The sequence below is a fragment of the Hyperoodon ampullatus genome, assembly GCF_949752795.1.
Source record: "Hyperoodon ampullatus genome assembly, chromosome: 14".
Classification (NCBI taxonomy): Eukaryota; Metazoa; Chordata; class Mammalia; order Artiodactyla; family Ziphiidae; genus Hyperoodon; species Hyperoodon ampullatus.
The window spans coordinates 36,716,481-36,723,862 of record NC_136927.1 but is presented as its reverse complement, the minus strand read 5'-3'; positions in this window follow the sequence as shown (position 1 = coordinate 36,723,862).

The following is a 7,382-nucleotide window of genomic DNA, read 5'->3' as shown; positions in this document are numbered from 1 at the left end:
GAGAAAATTCTGCCTGTCCTTTGGAAAGCCACTATTTTGCATTTATTGGGGATGCAAATACAGGAAATGTTGGTAGCAGTAACTACGGTCCCCAGTTCTTCCTGTGAATTATAGAAATAGGACTTTCTTCTCTTTTATTAAATGCCACCCCCCCCAGATTCAAATGCCATAGAAAGCGGAACTTGTTTGTTTGGGCTTGTAAAAATCCGGAAATCTTACCCAGTCTCTTATTTCTTTCCCTAAGAATAGAGTGTCTTTCCTAGAAATGACCCTACCTAATGATTAGCATTTCATCAGCATGAGTTTATCTCTGGGAACATTGAACCTTAGGCTGCTGGAAATAACCTAAGCAGTAATATAGTCCAATCTCCCCTTACTCCATTCCAGGAGCTCTTGTCAAACATGATACATCATGTGATTACCTCACCCAGCCTCTGAGGAGATGACTCTTCCTGGCAAAATAGGACTCTAAACCCCACTGCTTGACATCCAAGCTCCTTTTCCCCTTTTCAGTGAAGAAGGAATCTAGTCAAACAACAACAGTAACTAATGATAAGCATAAAGACAGCACCATTTGTTGAGAGCTTCACTGAGCACCAGGCACCAGCTATACCCTTCACGTGCATTAACAATTGAATCCCCAAGCAAATTTATGGAGAGGTATTATTATCTCCACTTTATGATGATTACATTGAGGCCCAGAGAGGTTAAGTAATTTGCCCAAGGTCACACAGTTAAACAGACAGAATGGAATTCAAACTCTTCCCTCTCTGCCTGAACTTTAATCATCATCATCATCATCACCATCATCACCACCATCATTGCTATCAGAGGAGGAAGAGAAGGATGAGAAGGAAGAGGAGAATGAGATAACATTTATTGAGTGCTGACAGTGCACCATATTTTCTGATTACCCGATAGCCTCTCGTGGGTTTGGGAGCTCTTAGCACACTACTCATTCTACAGACAAGCAATCTGAAGCCAGAAAGGTCCAACTCACCCAGAGTCTCATGGTGAGGACCTGGGAAGCCCAGATTCCAGCTCAAGCAGACAGCTCTAGAGCCTTCTCTTATAGCCAACACTCATTTGCCTCCCTCTTCGCCAGGGTCATTCTTTCCTCTAACAAATATTTATTGTGCATTTATTCTGTACATTTATTCTGTACATAGCAACAGGACAGCCCCAGTTTTGGCCTCCTCCCATGACTCATTCCCAAGGGTTCCCCATTATTTGTGTGACCCCCCCAACCCTCCTTCAAAGCGTCCTCTCTTACCTGCTCCCCATCCTGTAGGAATGTGCTGGCTTTTCCTCTCCATTGCAGAGACAATGGGTCCTCTTTTCTTACTAAGCCATAAGGCCCATCTTTTTCTGCCTTAAACACAGCCCTGCTTGCTCTCTTGGTCATGCCTCTGGGCTCCCAGGGAGGGGATGTTTACCAGCTCGTGGCAGTTTTATGCCGCCCTGGTTATCATCTCTCCCCTTGTCTGCCAATGAATAACTGGGTCTCACCCATTAAATGCAGATCAGTCCTTGACCCACAACTTCATGGCTGCCCCATGGCCTCTGTGTGCTGGGTTTGAGGGGGGAAAAAAGCCCTAACTCAGGGCCCACAACCTGCATTTATTTCTTCCTGAACCTCAGCCCCACCCTCTCATCAATGTTCTTTCAGCATTAGCGTAATAAAAAGATCAAAGTTCTTGCTAAAGGTTACTTTACTTTTGGACACCATAAGGAAGTTAGTAAGGTTGGGTTTTTCCCCAACCCCAGAAAGCTTAGCTTTTCATTTTTGCAACAAAGCCATTCTAGAATGGAATGCTCCACTAGACACCTCAGGCACTGGCCACTTTGTCCTGCAGATTCAGCCCCTGGGGCAATATTCAGACTTTACAGGTTTAACTTCATAATTATGATGGCCTGTCTTGCAGGGACAAAGGATAGTATGGAACCAGCCCACACTCAAGGCTGACTTGAATCAAATCCTGACTCCAGCACTTTATGACTCTACCCCCCTGAACCAAGTCTATCCCTCTGAATCTCAATTTCCCCCGTCTTACCTGAAAAATGGAGACAATATACTCAACCTCCTGAAAAGTGCTGGTTAGACCTAAATGGGTTAACCTCTGAGAAAGTTTGGACCATTTTAATGGTCAGGTTATTAACAGCTACCTAAGGTTCCCAGAAGTTCCCAGAGAGAAACCCTAGCCACAGGAATGCTAATACTCCAGGAGACGGTCATGCCTAGGAGCGAGAGTATTCATATGGAAAAAAAGACAGAAGTGGATGATCCAGGGCTGGAATTTTTACAAATGCCAAAACAAACAAATTTCCTATGGCATCTGACTCTGGGTGGATAGCATTTAAAAGAAAAAAAAGTCCTATTCTATAATTCACATGAAGAATTGAGGGACCATAGTTACTGGTCCCAACATTTGATGTGTTCTTAATGGGCCCCCAATAAATACAAAATAGTGGCTCTCCAAAGGCAAGGAAACTTTTTTCCTGTTTATTTTTTTTTAATTTTTGGCTGCGTTGGGTCTTCGTTGATGCACACGGGCTTTCTCTAGTTGTGGTGAGCAGGGCCTACTCTTTGTTGCGGAGCATGGGCTCTAGGCGCGTGGGCTTCAGTAGTTGTGGCACGTGGGCTCAGTAGTTGTGGCTTATGAACTCTAGAGAGCAGGCTTAGTAGTTGTGGCGCACAGGCTTAGTTGCTCCGTGGCATGTGGGATCTTCCCGGAGCAGGGATCGAACCCGTGTCCCCTGCATTGGCAGGTGGATCCTTAACTGCTGTGCCACCAGGGAAGTCCCTTTTCTCCTGTTTAGACAGAGACCTGCTTTACAAATGGTCTGATCGAGGAAAAAGAGAGGAGATAGGTGGTGATCCCCAGGAAGATGTCACTCCTGGGGCGAGATGACAGTACCTGGCAGCATGTGACTCAGGGGCCCTGCCTGCCAGGCAGTAGGGATCTGAGCCAAATTGGAGTCCAAGGCAAAAGGACAGATGAATAATTCTTTTGTAAGTATAAGTCAGGGTGTCTCAATCCCAGCACTATGGACATTTGGGTCAGATCATTCTCTGTCGTGGGGCCTTTCCTGGGTATTGTAGAACGTTTAGCAGCTTCCCTGGCTTCTATTCAGTGAATGACCGTAGGACACTCCTCATCACTACCCCCGCAAGCTGAGAATGAGTAAATGTTCCCGGGGGGCAAAACTGCCCCTGCTTGAGAGACGCTGCTGTGAAGGCTGTGATGCTGCATGGATAGGGGATGGCATCTCCCAATTCCCCACTGCATAAGACAAGGAAAGGAGTGTCTTATCATCGTCCTCTAATAAACTTTTCTCCTCCTCAGTTTCCCCACTTCTAGAAACTCTACCATGTTTTTACACCTTGTGGTTTATAACACATATATTCTGCCCTATAAAATGTAATTATATGTTTCTTGCTTTGTCTGCAGGCAGACTGTAAATTGGCACTCGTGGTTGCTTCTGGAGTGAGGAACTGGGAGGCTGGGGATAGATATGGAGGGAGAGATTTTTCAATATTTGCTTAGATGTCTTTTGGATTTTATACCATGTGGAAGTACAACATTCAAAAAATATATTAAAATTTGAAAATTTTCTGCTGTGAATTGCACACAGTTTGTAAGGTACGATCCCATTTTTTTTAAGACCAGTAAAAATGACCTATATGAATTTAGCATATGCAGTGGGAGGGAGAGAAACCTAGAGGAACATACATGAAACTCTAAACAATGATTATCACTAGGGGATGAAATCACAGAGAGTTTCTCACCTCCTATGCAAATATTTTTAGGAGGCACAAATTTTAAAAATTATGTATTTTTTGTTATGTATTACATTTGTTATCAGATAAAACGACAGGAAGAGTAAAAGAAAAAGAACTATTTCCAAAGCCTCTAGGAAACACCTAGAGTTTTGTAAGAGAAAGAGAGAGAGGGAGAACCTTCTGGAAGGAGCAGATACTGGGACCCAAGCCACAGGAAGCAGGGATTCCAGAAAGGGACAGATGAGGGAATTGGACATGGAAAGAGGGAGGCATGAATTAAGATGATGGCAGTGGAAATGGAAATAAATGGGCAGTTTTGAGAAGAAAGGATAGCTCTGTGTCATCAGGCTGTTTATTAATCTCCCTCAGTTTCCTTGGCTATAAAATGGAGATAATTATAACTATATAAGTAACTAATGTTTATTATTACATTGTTCTTATCATCATATATATGTTGATTATATTTAATCCTCATGGCAGCCCTGTGAGTTATGTATATTACAATCATCCCATTTTACAGATGAATCATTTGAAGTACAGAGAGGTTAAGTAACTTGGCCCAAGTTCACAGAACTAGGAAGTGGCAGAGGTAGGACTGGAACCCAGGCAATCTGGCTTTGGAGCCCAGGTTCCATAGATGACCAGAGCTGAGGCTTAGCACAATGCCTGGCACAGAAGAAGCAGAACAAACCTTAATGACTCATTATACCAAAAGGCTAGGATCCCTACCCCCACCAAGTGCACACATCAAAGGATGGAGTTCCCCAAGCAGAGAGCACGGTGCTCTTCCCATCATACGCCAGCCTTACTGTCCCCAGAAACTGCCCTGGAACACTTAAGGGTAGCACTTGCCCTATCAGAATACAAAAACTCTTCAAGGATTTGACAGGTGGAGATCCCAGAATGAGACTCTCTACATGAGAAGGGGTTTGAGGAAAGGACACTTTATTTAATCCTCCTTGGAGAGTTTTGCCTGCACATCAATAGATCCCAAGGCCAGGAATAGAAAAGAGCATCACACATCCATAATACGAACAAGGGCTGCCATTTACCATGTGTCAGACACTGTGCCAAATGCTTTCGAGATAATTCAGATTATCCTTCTAACAACACTTGTGAGGTCCTATTATTGTGCCCATTCCACAGATGAGGGAACTGAGGCTTGCAAAGTGATTTGCCAATGTCCCAGCGCTGGGAATTACCTTCAAGATGATATTTGAATGCAGGTCTAATTAGAATAACCACCGCATAACTGTTCTTGCTTCCTGAAACCCTCCTCTCAAAAGCCCATCTGCTGCAATGGGTTATCAACTGAAGCAGAGAGGACTCAGGGCCTCCTCTGTATAACAAAAGGGTAGCAGGTCCTCAAGACAGCCTCCTTGTACACTAGATGGAGAGCAGGATGTCAAGTGACGACCCTCCCTCTGCACTGAGCATGGGGGCTTCTCAGGAATATTCCAGAGGGCAAACAGGGGCCTCGTTCTGTGGACTGCACAGAAGGCAGGAAAGCTCCTTGGTCACCTCCTCCCCCCTTCCCCCACTTTCCCTCTCCATAATCAGACATGCCTGCTGTGCCATCCCCTCCACTCTCTAGTGGGCAGACATAGCATTTACTGTAGCAGAGGTTTATTGAGCACCTGCTAAGTGTCAGGCACTGCTCTGAGAGCTTTATCTTTATTTAATCCAGAAAAAAGCTATATGGGGTAGGTACTGTCATTGTCCCTATTTTATGAATAAGGAAACTGAGACACAGAAGAGTTAAATAACTTGCCACACTACCCCTACTGGAAAGTGACAGTACCTGGATCGGGCATCAGAACTACACAGACTTTATGATCAAACAGACCTGGATTCAAATATTGACTCCTCTACCAGCCACCGGTGTGACATCCCCCAAGTTACCTAACCTCTCTGAAACTCAGTCTCCTCGTCAGTAGTACGGAAGTAGCAAGGATTTTTGTAAAGGATAAAAAGAAATATGTGTTCCTTACTCATTTGACAAATATTTATTTAGCATCTACTATGTGCCAGGCACTAGGGATGTATCTGCAAACAAAACAGGGGGAAAAAAATCCTACCCTTGTGGCGTGCACACTTTAGCAGGGAGGCACTTACATGTTAGCTCAGTTAATCCTCACAATAACCCCATAGGTTAGGTACTATCAATATTATACCCATTTCCCAGATAGGGAGAAGGAGTCTCAGAAGCAGTTTATCCCCACCCCCTCTTCATCCTTCTAGGAAGTAGCGGAACCTGGATTAGAAGTTAAAGTCCAGTCTCTGGAGTTTGACTTCCTGGTTTCAAATCCAGCTATTTCCATCTAATTGCTGTGGGCAAGTTACTAAATCCGTCTGAGCCCGAATCTCCTCATGGGAAAATGGGACCAGGAGACCCTATCTCGCGAGATTATCCCAAGGGGAAATAAACCAAGTCTAACATTTAGGAAGCATTTCCTGGGTTCCCAGCACACAAAAGGCTCACAGAAACCCTAGGAGGGACTTCCTATTTTTAACAGAGGTGGAAACCGGCTCTCAGAGAGGGTAAGTAATACTAAAGGCGCACAGCGCATAAACGGTGTGATTCCTTAGCCCGCTCTCTGACCCCCATCGCGGCGCGAAGAGAAGCTCTCTGGTCCGGCAAGGTTGAGTGAGCGCCAGATAACTGGATGCGATTATCCTTTCCTGCCTTCAGCCGCGGGGGAGGGCTGCCCGAGGCGGCAGCTGGCGCGCACCCCTGGGAAACTTTCCTAGCGCGGAGGTCCGCGCGCGGCTGCCCGGAGCTGGAGCCACTGTCTCGATCCCCCCACCCCCCGATTCCCGCCCCCGAATGGTTCTCCCCCCATTTCTCGCACTCCCCGCCTAGCTCGCTCCCCGCTCCCCGCCAAGGCTGCCACCCGGGGCCACCCCGCTGCAGACCCGCATTGAGGACGCGCCTCGCTGGGGCGCCTTGTTCTGCCCATCGACCCCCTCTCGGAGTCAGCGACGGGGCTCCTCCACGTCGCCCAACTCGGCGGATACCTGGCAAGGCACCCCCAGCGCCCGCCCCGCGTCCTGGCGAGGCCGCCTCACCTCCCACCGAAGTTCGTGTCCCCTCTGGCGCTCCGGCCGCCGCCCGGTTGGCTCACCCGCGAGGAGCGTCGGCGGCGACACTGGGCCTGGCAGCAGGTAGACTGCGCGTCCCTGCACCCGCGCTGGACTTCCTGCCTGGAGGGCCGATTGCTTTCTTCGTGGAATCCAGCCAGGTTTTTGCGAGTGCTGGGTTAGCACACCTGTTGGCATCCGAGACCTTTATTCATTAACCTCGAGTCTGCATTCATTCTTTGCTTCCATTGATCAAACCTTACAGAGCGCCCACCAGATGCTGCACAACGGCTTGGGTGCTGCGGGCACCCAGGGGACCCGGAGGGCGCGCGGACTAGGGCTGCGCTCTCCAGAACGTCGGCCACTAGCCACATGTGGTTACTGAGGACTTGAAATTGTGGCTCCAAAGACTGAGATGTGTTTAAGAATTAGGACCAAAAAGAGTTTTTAAAAAAACTCATTAACAAGTGTTAAATTCAATGTTAAAATGATAATATTTTGGATATAGTTTTTTAAA